This window comes from Podarcis tiliguerta (assembly GCF_965153285.1).
Source record: "Podarcis tiliguerta genome assembly, chromosome: 13".
NCBI classification, from domain to species: Eukaryota; Metazoa; Chordata; class Lepidosauria; order Squamata; family Lacertidae; genus Podarcis; species Podarcis tiliguerta.
In genome coordinates, this window is record NC_139546.1 from 29904817 (window position 1) to 29923116 (window position 18300).

Here is an 18300-nt window from a genome sequence, read left to right on the forward strand (position 1 = left end):
ACAAGAAACGTAATAATGAAAATCAATGATTGGGACTGTTTGCTCCAAAAAGAGTTGTTTTAATGTCTATGCCACTATTTCTCGAAACCAATTAATTGTCTGACTGAGTGAAAAAGCAGCATGGCAGCCAGACCAGGACTGCAGGAAGCAGCATGTATGTGCATGTGATTCTGCTCATGTGACACATCCCGGTACCTCCACTGCTGCATTGCAGCATTTATTTGAGCAGGCACTGAGCAAAAGCTAGGTAGAACAGAGAGCAAGCAGCAGGAAAGTACTAAGAGCACAGAGCTGGATTTGGGATATGTGACCTGCCTCTTTACTAGTCTGCTGCCTTCATATGTGGTTTAAGATGCTGTCCTATATCTAGTCTTTAAGAAGGGAACGGGGTGTGGGGAGGAAGTCACCCTTCATCTCAGCCAGCAAAAGGTCTTGGATCAACCCTGACTGGCTCATCTGGGTTTCTGTTCCCAGAAGCAACAAAAAAAGTGGTGAAAGAGTAACAGCCCAAGAGCAATGTTGGAGGAGAAATAGGGAATGATGAATACCAATATGAAGAATCATAGATTTATGACCATAGGTTGCTTTATATTCACTGTTCAAAAATTAAAACTTACCTTGGCTCTTTAAGAACAGCTGTGGTTCTTTGTGGGTAGGTGATGTTTATGTTTAGCTATTGTAGATCATGACTAGTCATACATTCATAAAGTCATCTGAAAATTCTTCCAGGAGGTGACAATACACCCTAAACAGGTTGCCATATTTCCCTAAACGTAAAGGTAAAGGGACCCCTGACCATTAGGGCCAGTAGTGACCGACTCTGGGGTTGTGACGCTCATCTCGCTTTATTGGCCGAGGGAGCCGGCGTACAGCTTCCGGGTCATGTGACCAGCATGACTAAGCCGCTTCTGGCAAACCACAGCAGTGCACGGAAACACCGTTTACCTTCCCGCCGGAGCCGTACCTATTTATCTACTTGCACTTTGACATGCTTTCGAACTGCTAGGTTGGCAGGAGCTGAGACCAAGCAACAGGAGCTCACCCCATCACGGGGATTCGAACTGCCAACCTTCTGATCAAGTCCCAGGCTCAGTGGTTTACACCACAGTGCCACCCACATCCCTAATCTGTGGCAAAATCAGCAGTCGCTGCTGGTGTGGAAATCTTTTAGCACATTTTGGGGGGATTGGTTGTTTGTTAACTGTGGGCTGACTGTTCAGTGTGTAGCATCTATTGCCACATGCCTCCTTCCACCTGCTCCTTGCATGATCAGATTTGCACAGTGTATGTGAATATTTCTCTAAAGTAATTTCTCTTTCCTTGGAATTGGGAAATGTGCCTGACTAAGTACAAATGCATCAAGACAGCCAGGAGGTTTCATTTATGTTCATGCATTGTTCTGCTCATGTTACACATGCTCAGAGTCAGCCTACCCATGAGGCGAGGTGAGGTGAGGGAACCGTCTCAGGTAGCAGGGGCAGCAGACCTTGGTGTAGATCTTTATTTTCTGCTTGTTCCTGAATATCTTCAGTCACCCTTTCTTTCCCGGCAGGGACTGGAGTGCTGTTTTGATGTTCATCCCAGGTACCAATATGTCTTGGGCCAACCTTACAAATGTTGGTACCTCCACTGCTGCATTCTTTGAGCAGCCACTGAGGGAAAGCTAGGCAGCACAATAAGCAAGAAGCAGCCAAATATTAGAGGACAGAACTGGGTTTGTGCTTTGTGACCTGCCCAATGCCTCCTAAGGTAGCCTCTGCCCTCATGTGTGGTTTGCAATGCTGCCCCATCCTTAGTCTTTGCACAGGGAATTGAGGTGAGGGAGAGAGAGAAAGCAAGTCAACCTTCATCTCAGTCAGCATAATGTCTTAGATCAACCCTGAGTGGCTGGGTGGCAATTCTAGATTAATTTGGATTTCTGTTCCCAGAAGCAACAACCACCACCACAACAAAACTGCTCAGGGAAACTTGTGCTGTAAGAGTAGCAGCCAGAGAGTGATGAAGGTGGAGAGACAGGGAATGATGAAATAAGAAAGTAAAAGAAAAGGAATAATAGATTTCTACTATGGATAGAGTTGAATTAATATTTTAAAAATCAAAACTTACCTAGGCTATTTAAAAACAAGTGGGTTTCATTGTGGGTAGGTGAAGTCTTTTGTTTAGCTGTTATGGGTCATACATTCATAGAGTCGTCTGAGAATTTTACGTCTTCTTTCCACCCTTGCCAAAACATGGTGTAGCAGTTTTATTTCTAAATCGGGTTTTAAAAGCTGTATGTGTAGGAGGTTCATTGGATATCTGCTTTGGCATTTTGGGAAAACACTCCCATGAGTCTAAACAGCTGATCAGAACTGGAATTCTCCCACTCCAATTATTGCTGCCTCTGTTTTTTGTCACAAACAAAAAGAAATAATTAAAATTAGCACTCCGTGTCTGATGCAGCATTCCAGAGCACACTGCATTTTGGAGGAAGCTCGGCCCTTTTGTCCCAGAGTGGTGTAGTGGTTAAGAGTGGTAGTCTCATAATCTGGTGAACCGGTTCGATTCCCTGCTCCTCCATGTGCAGCTGCTGGGTGACCTTGGGCTAGTCACACTTCTTTGAAGTCTCTCAGCCTCACTCACCTCACAGAGTGTTTGTTGTGGGGGAGGAAGGGAAAGGAGAATGTTAGCCGCTTCGAGACTCCTTAGGGTAGTGATAAAGTGGGATATCAAATCCAAACTCTTCTTCTTTTTCCTTGCAGTCCCCCATGTGTGGATCGGAAGATAGATATGAGGATTAGTACACATATCAATGAACCAATCAATGCATGGGTTTGACAACAATACTTGTGAGGTTGTCTGAGGGCTGCCGTCTTTATTTCAAAAACATATTAAAACTCATTGGAACTGCTAGTAAAGTCACTTTCACACAGATAAAACGTAACAAGGGATCATCTGTCATGTATTACTCTGTCCTGGACTATATGAGTTTCTTGGCCATTGTCAGCCAAGCATGGCTTTTTTTGCCTGCCCAGAAACTACCTGACAGATTTATTGAAATCAAGTTTATCACGTTCAGCATGTTGATATTTTGCAGTGTTTGGTTATATTTTGTTCCAACCTACCTGAGCACAAAGGGAAAATACATGGTGCCTGTGGATATATTTTTTCACTTAACTTTCATTGTTGGGCTGCTGGGTTGTATCTTTCCCCTCAGAAAAGTTTCCCCCCATCATTGAGTTTAAGCCTGGCCTGAGCAACAGGGCACAGCTAATAAGAAAGAAATGTGTCTGCAGTTTGCTATAGTCCACAGCTGATTGTATTTTGTTGATACTAGTGTCAATATTTTCTAAGGCATTCTGTCTTGGCAGCTGCCTAAAAGCTTTAAAAATCACTTCTAGTTGTTTTCTTTTAAGTATTTTGAATATACTCAGATTTTATTAAAAGTTAATCTGATGTACATGGAGACCTAAAGTATAAGCTCAGCTAACTAGCCAACCTAGAGGGCTTGGGCCTATTGTTTCTTTGTAGTGCCTTAACTTGTGCTAGTAGCAGCTTTACTCCCAATGTTGTAAACGCATTCCTAAGTGTCTACATTTGACAATGAGACATGCTCTGCTCAAATATCCTAACCCCCTCAGGTAGAAAGGAATGCAAAGAGATCACATGCAGCGGGGGCTGCTTAGAAAGAGAGTTCTTTGTTCGCTTGCTCAATGAATAGGTAATGAAGGAAAGACCATACAGAAGCACCGAGGGCCTTCTGGTGGTCCCTCACTGGGAGAAGCCAGGTTACAGGGAACCAGGCAGAGGACCTTCTCGGTAGTGGCACACACCCTGTGGAATGCCCTCCCAACAGATGTCAAAGAGGACAACAACTACCAGACTTTTAGAAGACATCTGAAGGCAGCCCTGTTTAGGGAAGCTTTTAGTGTTTAACAGACCAGGCTTGTTGGAAGCCGCCCAGAGTGGCTGGGAAAACCCAGTCAGATGGGTGGGGTATAAATAATAAATTATTATTATTATTACACATGGTATACCGGTAATTACTGTGTTGTAACTTTAGATTGGAGGAAGCTTATGTATATGTATTGCTTTAATAGATAACAGCTCAAAATTATCTATCTAGTCCTAGGTTTCTTTTTTCAAAAATCATGTTTAAATAACCAGTAATAAAATAAACAAATGATTGGTCCTAAATATAATAAGAATTCCCAGTTTTCTTAACCATTTAATCATACTGGCTCATGTGTTTCTTCCCCAAACAATTATGAGTGTGATTCACACAAATATTAATACAAATTTATTCCTTAAACGTAACATTACAGTCCTGAATTTTGACGATTTTCTCCATGGCAGAGACTCAACTTAGTTAAACAAAATGAAAAACTTCTCTTCAAATGTGGAGGGGGAACGTTTTTCTTCAGCAATTCCTCAGAGAATTCACAACTTCAAACTGGAGATTAGCCTGACCATTAATTATCAAAAGGACTATAATTATTTCCTCCCTTATACTAAAACCCCAAAGAATTGCAGTGGCCACCAGCAAAAACAGAAAATAAAAGAATTACAACTTTTGTAGGATGATACAAATATATCCCTCATAGCATTCCAATCTGGGACCAGGACAAAATACACACAAGACTCTTCTACTTTGATATCTGATGTTTTGCATTTTAAGTTGGAACCTTAAAAGATGAGAATAGAGGGAAACAGGAGCATCCATGTCAAAGGCAAGGGAAAACTGCAAACTTTTGAAAATGAAGTCTGTATTGCTGTTGAATAGTTATTTATTTTCTGATTTTGAACATGAGAAGAAAAATTATGTGTACCAATCTGGATTTTTGCCCCGTTTTTGTTTTAATTCCTTTGTTACACATTTTGTGTGTTTTTAAAATAGTGTAAACAGCCCTGTGATCTTTAGATGAAGGGCTGCATAGAAATAATAATAATAATAATAATAATAATAATAATAATAAAAAATATATTGTATTCAAGATGGAGATTCTAGTAGCATTTCTTCTGATACAGCTTCCTCATATGGCATGCAAGGATCAGATTCTTAACTGCATGGTTAAAGATCCACACCCTCCACTTCATGACTATCAGCAGCCAGGTGACCTCTTCATTGGTGGAATTGTTTCCCAGAGCATCATCGTCACAAATTTAATACCGTTCACAGAAGTACCACCACAGACTCTGCATGAAGAGCTTCTGTAAGGAGTTTGTTTTTAATGCATTATTCTTTCTGTCTGTCACTTGAGTGATGTGTCTTGGCAGCTGCTGCCTGAGTTTGTCTCACTTTTAATAGGTTCCACTATGGGACCTCCACTAATATTGTTTGCAGCAAGAAGCACTCAATAAACTGCAGTGCAGAAGTACTCCAACTTTCATATAGTTTGGTTATTTAATCTTCATTTAGGACAAGTGCTCTTCAATAAATTGACTAATGCTCTAGTAATGAAAATGGTGATAATTTTAAAAGATGCAGTACGCAGGTGAGGGGAAATGTTCAGCCAAGGTACATATTCACCCTTTGCCCCTAGTCTAGAGTCACATGCCAGCATCTCTAAAATCTCTTGTATACAACCTTTACATGTACTGTACACAAAACACCCACATACATACACAGACAAAATACACATGCATACACATCCCCCTCAGATGTCACCTGAAAGAGATATTTAAAACTCCCGTCTCCTGCCCTCTCAGCTGATACTGGAAATATGGCTTGCTCATTTAACATATTTCAACAGGCTCAACAGGCGCACTGCATTGTTGCTTCCATGGAATTGGCCTTTTAACAAAATGAATATATGCTTTTGCTAATCATGGGTGGAATTGGAGGAAAGCAGGTGATAGGGCAGGTGTGCTGCTCTACTTGGCTGAAATCAGAAGAGCCCTTGCAACTAACTTTTTGCTCCAAGCATGCTTTGGCAGCACAGTAAGGAGAGCACACTGCAGTAGATGGTGGCTTTAACCCTGACAATTTACTCCGCTGCTGGGGAGGAGAATGGCTGAAAAGGCTTTATGAGTTTGATGTGGTTATCTATAGGCCACCAGTGCCCTTATACTACTGCAGAATGACATTCTAATACACAACACATCTCTCCTTCTAGTGTGGTGACAAAGAATTACCAACACATTCTCACCTTGGCGTTTGCAATCAAGGAAATAAATGAAAACCCTAAGCTGTTACCCAATATCACCTTGGGTTTCCGCGTTTATGACAGCTATTTCACTGCCAAGGGGACCTACCATGCTACAATGCTACTTATATTCACACCATGGAAACATCTCCCAAACTACAAATGTGACATCCAGGATAACCTCATTGCAGTTATTGGAGGACTGGACCCACTGACCTCCTTGCACATGGCAACAGTCTTGGATATTTACAAGATTCCACAGGTAGGACAGATCCTTCCAGATTTTTAGAGGCAGACAGAGGGTGAAAGGGACAGAAGGGGGTACACTTGGAGCAAACAGGTAGATTTTCCTTATAAAGAGATGAACATCAAATCTAAGCCAAGCAATACAGCCCGCATGAATTGATCTGTAAATCTGATTTAAGAAATGTACTTTAAAAGCATAGACTTATCATGGGTCCTGTGGAGACAATCAGGGCACAGTGAGGTTGGCAGGATTGTTCTGAAGGGGAGAAGGAATAAACCACAAATTTGGCAGAAGGGGGACATCAGGACGGTGGTCTGGATAAGGGTCCTACCCCAGTGACATCAGGGGTCCTGGAAGGGGAGTGGGAGTCAGAGGAGTCCTCTTCTACACCTCATCTGGAAAGTGAATTTTCCCCAGTAGTTGAGTAGCTGTGTAACTTTTCAGTAACTTGTCACTGAAGCCACAATGCTGCATGGGAAAAATACAATTTTAACGTTCCAAGAGAGTTATAAGAATTGTTCATTTGATGAATGTAGATTACTTTGAAGACCTCAAATAGGAAAAAAAAAAACTACTCTCATTCTCTATTCTCCTTCACACCTCCTTTAGCTCATATATAGCCCTGCTCCAGTGATGAATGACAAAACACCAGGCCTTTCTTTTTACCAGATGGCACCTCAGGAAGCAATTCAGTACGCAGGGATTCTCTCTTTGCTTCTGCATTTCAAGTGGATATGGATTGGAATCCTTACTTCCAATGATGAATATGGAGATAGATTTGTCCAAACTGTATTTCCACTTTTCTCCCAGAGTGGTATCTGTTTTGCCTTCATAGAAAAAAGCCACAAACAAGCAATTGTCACTGAAATTAATAACATGTTTACTCAGGGGGCAAAAATACATGATAAAATTATTGATGGCAAAGCCAATGCAGTCGTTGCTTATGCAGAATCATTGGCAGTTGTTTTTTTGAGATGGCTATCATACCTATCAGAACAAGAACATGTGACAAATAAAGAAAAAGGTATTGTGTGGATACTGACAGCCCAGATGGAGCTCACATCTATTACATATCAAAGGACTTGGAGTATAGACATAATCCATGGTGCTCTCTCCTTCTCAATTCACTCCAAGGATCCTTCAGGATTTCAAGAATTTGTTGAGAATAGGAAACCTCTGAATGCAAAAGGAGATGGCTTTATCCTGGACTTCTGGCAACATGCATTTGGTTGTATATTTACAAATAGAGTAACTGACCGATTGGATGGGGATTTTTGTACGGGGGAAGAGAAACTGGAGAGTCTTCCGGGGCCCTTTTTTGAAACAAGGATGATTGGCCACAGCTACAGCATCTACAATGCTGTCTATGCTGTGGCCTATGCTTTACAAACGATGTTCTCATCTAGACTCCCATACAGAGCAGTGGGGGCTCAAAGGGGGCAGAAGCTTTGGAATCTACAGTTCTGGCAGGTAATGTACCCAAGGAGTATACCACCTAGAGTGTCTATGCAGACATTCCACCAGGCTCAAAATGCCGAGTAAACTGACTCCCAAGCTGCATATGGCTCCCAATCTCCTATTACTTCATTTCCCTATGAAGTAGGAAAAATGCTGTCTGTATCTAACTATATCGACACCAAGATATTATCTACCCTTTTAAACAAGTATATACTCAGAAAACTGTTGTTTAAAAAATAATAATATGAGAATCCATTTGTTTCTGGGTGTATTTAATGAGGCTACCAGTCAGGAGTAACTAAAAAGATTTCAATGAAGCTTCTCAAAAGTAAACTTAAAATGTATAAATACTCTTTCTCATTTGGTTATTGCTATACTGCAGTTTGGGGGAAGGGGAGTAGAGAGTGGGGGGCATCTCTTCATCAAGGGAAAGCATTTTTATAACTCCATCTAAAAGATTCAATGCACTACTGTTAAAATGCATCATGCCCCACACTCTTACATTTCCCTTTGCATTCTAGTCCCATCACGTTCTGAGAAGAGTCTCCTTTAACAACAGTGCTGGTGACCAGGTTTCCTTTGACCAGAATGGGGAGTTAGTAGCTGGATTTGACATCTTCAACTGGATTTTTTCTTCAAACCAATCCTTTCATAGAGTGAAAGTTGGACAGGTGGACCCCCAAGGTCTTCTGGGCAATGCATTCAGCATCAATGAGAGTGCCATAACGTGGCACAGCTGGTTTAATCAGGTAGGAGCCAATTGCTAGTAATTTCAGTTGGCAGAGCCAGAGTAAAACCGAAGTGGTTAAACGGAAGGTGGTACCACCTTTAACAATATTTTGTTCGTCTTTTGTTGTTTAATACTTACATGGTCCTCTTTCATTTGTGGATTAGGCAAAGCCTCATTCTGTATGTAGTGAAAGTTGTCGTCCTGGTTTTAGCAAGAAAGTGAAGGAGGGGGATCCATTTTGCTGCTATGATTGCATCCCATGTCCAGAAGGGAAGATTTCCATCCAACACGGTAAGAAATATATTGCCAAATGATGTCAAACCTTCTTGATAAACAACAGAGCACACCAAAGATAGAGCAGCAGAAAGCAGAAGCAAGCGACAGTGCAGCAGATCCAGGCTACAGGTTTATTGCTCCAAAAGATGTAAATCTCACTTTCCCCAACCTTCTCTTTAAATATTAGAGTGTTACCAGATGAACATAAAAAGGTACATAACCATTCCTTTGCATTTTATCCATTTGGTGTTCCTCCAGTTGCCTTGAACTAGCAGAGATGGCGGCATAAAGCACCTATCTTTCCCTTTTCAGATACGAATGACTGTTCCAAATGCAGTGATGTAAGCTATCCAAGCAAGAACCAAGATTCCTGTGTTCCCAGATTGACTTCCTTCTTGTCTTTCAAAGAACCACTGGGGGTCGCTTTAGCCCTTTTTGCCCTTTTCTCTTCCTTGATCACAGCTCTGGTGCTAGCAGCATTTCTGAAGCACCGCAGCACTCCCATTGTCAAAGCCAACAACCGGGGCCTCACCTACACTCTCCTTGTCTCCCTCTTGCTCTGCTTCCTTTGTTCATTGCTATTCATTGGCCAGCCACAGAAGGTGACATGTCTTCTCCGACAAACTGCTTTTGGAATCATATTCTCTGTAGCTGTTTCTTGTGTGTTGGCCAAAACCACCACAGTGGTCCTGGCTTTCATGGCCACCAGACCAGGATCCAGCATGAGGAACTGGGTGGGGAAGTCATTAGCTAACTCCATTGTTCTTTCCTGCTCATTCATCCAAGCAGGCATTTGCTTTGTGTGGTTGGTAACCTCTCCCCCATTTCCAGATGTTGACATTCATTCAGTAAGAGAAGAACTTACATTGGAGTGCAATGAGGGATCTCTGACTTTCTTCTACTGTGTTTTAGGCTATATGGGCTTTCTGGCCATTATCAGCTTCAGTGTTGCTTTCCTTGCTAGAAAGTTACCTGACAGTTTCAACGAAGCCAAATTCATCACCTTCAGCATGTTAGTCTTTTGCAGTGTTTGGTTATCCTTTATCCCATCCTATCTAAGCTCCAAGGGAAAGTACATGGTAGCTGTGGAGATCTTTTCTATTTTAGCCTCTAGTGCTGGGTTGCTGGGCTGCATATTTGCCCCCAAATGTTACATCATTGTGTTGAGGCCTGAGCTGAATAACAGGGAACAGATAATAAGAAGAAAAGCATGACATACTCAAATGTATCTGTGTTTATTTATATTCTACTGTGCAGTACTGGCAGCCTGGTCTGAGCAACAGGGAACAGCTAATAAGAAAGAAATGTGATTATATTTTGTCTATAAAAGTGTCAAAATTTCCTAAGGCATTTTGTCTTGGTGGCTGCCTCAAAGATTTAAAAGTCACTTCTAGTTGTTTTCTTTTAACGATTTTGTAGATACTCAGATTTGCTAAACATTCAACCACTACATCTGCACTGTTGAGTTCCATCTTTCCCTTGAATGCCTTGTTGTTCAGTTGCTTTCTAAAAATTGGACAACGACGATGCTGATGCTGATGCAGATGCTGATAACAACAACAATAAATAACAATAATAATAACAACAACGGGCCATGTTCTGGAATAAAAGGTGGAGGAACTGACCATGAAGTTTGTTTGTTTGCTTGCTTGTTTGTCTGCTTGTTGGTTTGTTTACTGTGGACTTAGTTGCAGTGCCACACACACACACACACACACACACACACAGAGGCAGTGGCTAAAGGTAAGATGTGATTAAAAAACCCAAGCAGACAATGATCTGGATTAGATATGGCCACAACTTTATTGATTACAGATATCGGTAGATTTTTGGCTCAGGCATTGGATGTATATCCATTCCAGCCCCAACAGAAAAAGGTAAGGGAACTTGGTTCCCGCAAATTCCTGCTCACCCCCACCCCCCTTAAAAGGGGAATGTCTTATAAACTGAAGGCTTGCTAATTACTTGTGTATTTTGCTAAATAACAGTTTTTGTTTTGGGGCACAAATGGGTAATACATATAAAACATGTTCTCTCAGAAGCTTCAGCTCAGTGGAACGAATGAACATCATGAAAATGCATCTGAGGTATCACATGAAATACATGCACAGTACATTTGTCACCATAAGCAGGACAATAAAACTTTGCACGTGTCTCTTTGATAATCTAGATATGTTGCTGCTTATCAGGTTTACTGTCTCACAGTTCCTTACATAAGTTGCTTGCTTTCCTGTTAAACTCATACTTAGTGGTACATATCTAGAATCAGGGAAAAGTTAACGTGAAGAAGAAATAAAAGGGTATAATTATCTCTTCATTTTCTTGCAGTCTGAAGTCCAGAATTGTTCTTGTAGTCAGGGACTGAAATGCTGCTCACCAGCTGCCCAGTATAAATCTTCCTCAAAATTATGTATCTAGTCCTAGGTTTCTTTTTTAAAAAATCATGTTTAAATAACCAATAAAAAAATGAATATTCCTAATATTCTTAGCCCTTTAATTAAACTGGCTCATGTGTTTCTACCCCAAACAATTATGCAATTCACTTAAATATCAATATTAAAGTTTGTCCTTAAAAATTACATAACAGTCCTGAATTTTGACCATTTTCTCCATGGCAGAGGCTCAACTTAGTTAAATGAAAAGGAAAAAAAATTGTTTGGGGGGAGGCAGTCTGCAGCAATTCTGCAGAGAATTCGCAACTTCAAACTGGAGATTACCCTGCCCTTTAATTATCAAAAGGACTATAATTATTTTCCCTCTTTTTCTAAAACCCCAAGGAGTTGCAGTGGCCACCTCCAAAAACAGAAAATAAAAGAATTACAAAATTTGTAGGATGATATAAATATACCTCATAGTATTCCAATCTGGGGCCAGAAGAAAATATAGACAAAAGACTTCCAGTTTGATCCCTGATGTTCTGCATTTAAGTTGGAACCGTAAAAGATGAGAATTGAAGGAAACAGGAGAATTCATGTCAAAGGCAAGGAAAATGTGCACTCTTTTTGAAATGAAAGCTGTATTGCTGTTGAATGGTAATTTGTTTTCTGATTTTGGACATGAGAAGAAAAAATATGTGTACCAGTCTGTATTTGTTCCCCATTTTTGTTTTCATTCTTAATTCCTTAGTTACTATGTTACACATTTTGTCTTTTTAAAAAAATATTGTAAACTGCCCTGCAATCTTCAGAGGAAGGGCTGTATACTACTACTACTACTACTAGTAGTAGTAGTAATAATAATGTATCCAGGATGGAGATTCTAGTAGCATTTCTTCTGATACTGCTTCCTCCTATGGCATGCAAGGATCACACTGTTAACTGCAGGGTTAAAGACCCACACCCTCCACTTCACGACTATCAGCAGCCAGGTGACTTCTTCATTGGTGGAATTGTTTCCCAGAGCATCATCATCTCCAATTTCATCCCCTTCAAAGAAGTTCCGCCACAGACTCTGCATGAAGAGCTTCTGTAAGGAGTTTGTTTTTAATGCATTATTCTTTCTTTCTGTCACTTGAGTAATGTGTCTTGGCAGTTGTTCCACTTTTAATAGGTTTCACTGTGGAACCCCCACTAATATTGTTTGCAGTAACAAGCACTCAATAAACTGCAGTGTGGAAGTACTCCAACCTTCATATGGTTTGCTTATTTCACTTTTATATGGTTTGTTTTTTAATCTTCATATAGGACCACTAAACCAAGTGTTTCTTCAATAAATTGTCTATTTAATTGCTCTAGTAATGAAGATGGTGATCATCTTACAAGATGCAGTACACAGGCGAGGGGAAATGTTCAGCCAAGGTCCATATCTACCCTTTGCGTCTAGAGTCACATTCCAGCATCTCTAAAATCTCTTGTATACAACCTTTACATGTACTGTACACAAAATGCACACATGCATAAAGGGTACACACACAAAACACACATGCATACACATCTCCCTCTTCATTGGGGCGATGTCAGCTGTAAGGGATGTTTAAACTCCCTTCTCCTGCCCTCTCAGCTGATACTGGGGAAAATTGTTTGCTCATTTAACGTATTTCAACAGACGCACTGCATTGTTGCTTCTTTGGAATCGGCCTTTTAACAAAATGAATATATGCTTTTGCTAATCATGGGTGCAATTGTACTAATACAGGAGGTAGGGCAGGCGTGCTGCTCTGCTTGGCTGAAATCAAGTCCTTGCAGCTACCTCCTTGCTCCAAGCATGATTTGGCAGCACAGTAATGACAGCACACTGCAGTAGATGGTGGCTTTAAGCCTGTCAATTTATTTCGCTGCTGGGGTGGAGAATGGCTGAAAAGGCTTTATGAGTTTGATCTGGTTATCTATAGGCCACCAGTGCCCTTACACTACTGCAGAATGGCATTCTAATACACAACACATCTCTCCTTCTAGTGTGGTGACAAAGAATTACCAACACATTCTCACCTTGGCATTTGCAATCAAGGAAATAAATGAAAACCCTAAGCTGTTACCCAACATCACCTTGGGTTTCCGCATTTATGACAGCTATTTCACTGCCAAAGGGACCTACCATGCTACAATGCTACTTATATTCACACCATGGAAACATCTCCCAAACTACAAATGTGACATCCAGGATAATCTCATTGCAGTTATTGGAGGACTGGACCCACTGACCTCCTTGCACATGGCAACAGTCTTGGATATTTACAAGATTCCACAGGTAGGACAGATCCTTCCAGATTTTTAGAGGCAGACAGAGGGCAAAAGGGACAGAAGGAGGTACACTTGGAGCAAACAGGCAGATTTTCCTTATAAAGAGATGAACATCAAATCTAAGCCAAGCAATACAGCCCGCATGAATTGATCTGTAAATCTGATTTAAGAAATGTACTTTAAAAGCATAGACTTATCATGGGTCCTGTGGAGACAATCAGGGCACAGTGAGGTTGGCAGGATTGTTCTGAAGGGGAGAAGGAATAAACCACAAATTTGGCAGAAGGGGGACATCAGGACGGTGGTCTGGATAAGGGTCCTACCCCAGTGACATCAGGGGTCCTGGAAGGGGAGTGGGAGTCAGAGGGGTCCTCTTCTACACCTCATCTGGAAAGTGACTTTTCCCCAGTAGTAGAGTAGCTGCATAACTTTTCAGTAACTTTCAGTGACGTTCCAGGAGAGTTATAAGAATTGTTCATTTATGAATGTAGATTACTTTGAAGACTTCAAATAGAAAAAAAACTTCTCTCATTCTCTATTCTCCTTCACACCTCCTTTAGTTCATATATAGCCCTGCTCCAGTGATGAATGACAAAACCCCAGGCCTTTCTTTTTACCAGATGGCACCTCAGGAAGCAATTCAGTACGCAGGGATTCTCTCTTTGCTTCTGCATTTCAAGTGGATATGGATTGGAATCCTTACTTCCAACGATGAATATGGAGATAGATTTGTCCAAACTGTATTTCCACTTTTCTCCCAGAGTGGTATCTGTTTTGCCTTCATAGAAAAAAGCCACAAACAAGCAATTGTCACTGAAATTAATAACATGTTTACTCAGGGGGCAAAAATACATGATAAAATTATTGATGGCAAAGCCAATGCAGTCGTTGCCTATGGAGAATCTTTTTCAGTTATATTTTTGAGATGGTTCTCATACCTATCAGAACAACAACATGTGACAAATAAAGAAAAAGGTATTGTGTGGATACTGACAGCCCAGATGGAGCTCACATCTATTACATATCAAAGGACTTGGAGTATAGACATAATCCATGGTGCTCTTTCCTTTTCAATTCACTCCAAGGATCCTTCAGGATTTCAAGAATTTGTTGAGAATAGGAAACCTCTGAATGCAAAAGGAGATGGCTTTATCCTGGACTTCTGGCAACATGCATTTGGTTGTATATTTACAAATAGAGTAACTGACCGATTGGATGGGGATTTTTGTACGGGGGAAGAGAAACTGGAGAGTCTTCCGGGGCCCTTTTTTGAAACAAGGATGATTGGCCACAGCTACAGCATCTACAATGCTGTCTATGCTGTGGCCTATGCTTTACAAACGATGTTCTCATCTAGACTCCCATACAGAGCAGTGGGGGCTCAAAGGGGGCAGAAGCTTTGGAATCTACAGTTCTGGCAGGTAATGTACCCAAGGAGTATACCACCTAGAGTGTCTATGCAGACATTCCACCAGGCTCAAAATGCCGAGTAAACTGACTCCCAAGCTGCATATGGCTCCCAATCTCCTATTACTTCATTTCCCTAGGAAGTAGGCAAAATGCTGTCTGTATCTAACTATATCGACACCAAGATATTATCTACCCTTTTAAACAAGTATATACTCAGAAAACTGTTGTTTAAAAAATAATAATATGAGAATCCATTTGTTTCTGGGTGTATTTAAGGAGGCTACCAGTCAGGAATAACTAAAAAGATTTCAATGAAGCTTCTCAAAAGTAAACTTAAAATGTACGAATACTCTTTCTCATTTGGTTATTGCTATACTGCAGTTTGAGGGAAGGGGAGTAGAGAGTGTGGGGCATCTCTTCATCAAGGGAAAGCATTTTTATAACTCCATCTAAAAGATTCAATGCACTACTGTTAAAATGCATCATGCCCCACACTCTTACATTTCCCTTTGCATTCTAGTTCCATCACGTTCTGAGAAGAGTCTCCTTTAACAACAGTGCTGGTGACCAGGTTTCCTTTGACCAGAATGGGGAGTTAGTAGCTGGATTTGACATCTTCAACTGGATTTTTTCTTCAAACCAATCCTTTCATAGAGTGAAAGTTGGACAGGTGGACCCCCAAGGTCTTCTGGGCAATGCATTCAGCATCAATGAGAGTGCCATAACGTGGCACAGCTGGTTTAATCAGGTAGGAGCCAATTGCTAGTAATTTCAGTTGGCAGAGCCAGAGTAAAACCGAAGTGGTTAAACGGAAGGTGGTACCACCTTTAACAATATTTTGTTTGTCTTTTGTTGTTTAATACTTACATGGTCCTCTTTCATTTGTGGATTAGGCAAAGCCTCATTCTGTATGTAGTGAAAGTTGTCGTCCTGGTTTTAGCAAGAAAGTGAAGGAGGGGGATCCATTTTGCTGCTATGATTGCATCCCATGTCCAGAAGGGAAGATTTCCATCCAACACGGTAAGAAATATATTGCCAAACGATGTCAAACCTTCTTGATAAACAACAGAGCACACCAAAGATAGAGCACCAGAAAGCAGAAGCAAGCGGCAATGCAGCAGATGCAGGCTACAAGTTTATTGCTCCAAAGGATGTAAATCTCACTTTCTCCAACCTTCTCTTTAAATATTAGAGTGTTACCAGATGAACATAAAAAGGTACATAACCATTCCTTTGCATTTTATCCATTTGGTGTTCCTCCAGTTGCCTTGAACTAGCAGAGATGGCTGCATAAAGCACCTATCTTTCCCTTTTCAGATATGAATGACTGTTCCAAATGCAGTGACGTAAGCTATCCAAGCAAGAACCAAGATTCCTGTGTTCCCAGACTGACTTCCTTCTTGTCTTTCAAAGAACCACTGGGGGTCGCTTTAGCCCTTTTTGCCCTTTTCTCTTCCTTGATCACAGCTCTGGTGCTAGCAGCATTTCTGAAGCACCGCAGCACTCCCATTGTCAAAGCCAACAACCGGGGCCTCACCTACACTCTCCTTGTCTCCCTCTTGCTCTGCTTCCTTTGTTCATTGCTATTCATTGGCCAGCCACAGAAGGTGACATGTCTTCTCCGACAAACTGCTTTTGGAATCATATTCTCAGTAGCTGTTTCTTGTGTGTTGGCCAAAACCACCACAGTGGTCCTGGCTTTCATGGCCACCAGACCAGGATCCAGCATGAGGAACTGGGTGGGGAAGTCATTAGCTAACTCCATTGTTCTTTCCTGCTCATTCATCCAAGCAGGCATTTGCTTTGTGTGGTTGGTAACCTCTCCCCCATTTCCAGATGTTGACATTCATTCAGTAAGAGAAGAACTTACATTGGAGTGCAATGAGGGATCTCTTACTTTCTTCTACTGTGTTTTAGGCTATATGGGCTTTCTGGCCATTATCAGCTTCAGTGTGGCTTTCCTTGCTAGAAAGTTACCCGACAGTTTCAACGAAGCCAAATTCATCACGTTCAGCATGTTGGTCTTTTGCAGTGTTTGGTTATCCTTTATCCCATCCTATCTGAGCTCCAAGGGAAAGTACATGGTAGCTGTGGAGATTTTTTCTATTTTAGCCTCTAGTGCTGGGTTGCTGGGGTGCATATTTGCCCCAAAATGTTACATCATTGTGTTGAGGCCTGAGCTGAATAACAGGGAACAGATAATAATAAGAAAATAATAATAATAACAGATAATAAGAAGAAAAGCATGATATACTCAAATGTATTTGTTTTCAGTCATATTCTGCTGTGTAGTACCTTTTGGATGTATATACACTAGTATACCTCTGGGAAATTCACCCTTGGCATTTTCCCATTTGCAGATCTTCCCTAAAGCTCTCCAAATCATTTTTTTCTCAGAACTGACTAACCTGACTTTTAGGATCTTTTCACCCAAGGTTCCAGAAATTCAGCATTTTATTTATTTTTTGCCTACAAAGCATGCACTCTGCCACTGATCTGCACCATATATGAACACCCTGCTTTGGCCACCATCTGGTGGATATATTGCTTTACAACCTCTTCTGAAACTGCTTTGTGATGTGATAGTTGTTTCTGGATTTTTTTTTCTCTGCTTACTGCCAGGAAGGAAGCTTAAATGCATCATCTGTTTGGTCACAGCCATGAAACCAGTTTTCTAAGAATTTTCAGTTCAATGGAACTGAATTTTTAGTTCAATGGAACACATGGATGTGTTATGTGTATTAAATATTATCGCGCAAAGTTCAAGTGTTCCATTTGCAGTGATATATTTCTGCTTATCCCATAGACTATCCCAGAGTTTGTCTCAGCAAAGCTCAGGTGCTGAAAGGAGGATCAGAAGCAGGCATAAGGAGGGAACAGTTAGCAGCAGAAGGCAGAAAGGAGGGGGAGAGCAGCTGTAATCTGAGCTTGGAACAAAGGGGAGGAGAAAAACAGGGCCAAAGTGACAGGCAGCTGTGTAGGAGTTCCAATAGTGAGCCAGAAGTTGGAATGCAGGAAACATTCTCTCCCAAATCTCGTAGGATCTCAAAAGTGGCCAAGACGTGCAAAAGTTGCCAGAAGAGAAGGTGGGGGCTTCTGTGCTGGGGAAGGGGGATGAGCTCAGTCCGGGCAACTCCATCTTCTGGGGAGGATGATGAGTAGAGGAGATCCATCCTAGTTTGTTGTTTTAGCAATAAATCTGAAATAATTAACAGGCAGAGTCGTCTCGCATTTGTGGGAGAGACCAAGCCATAACAGTTTGCTACAGTTTTCCTGTGAGACTGATTCTTTCTCTTTCCTAAGTTGTTTGTCTCTCTAGAACAGAAGTGATGAACCTGTGCTCTCTAGATGTTCTGGAGTACAGTTCTCATGATT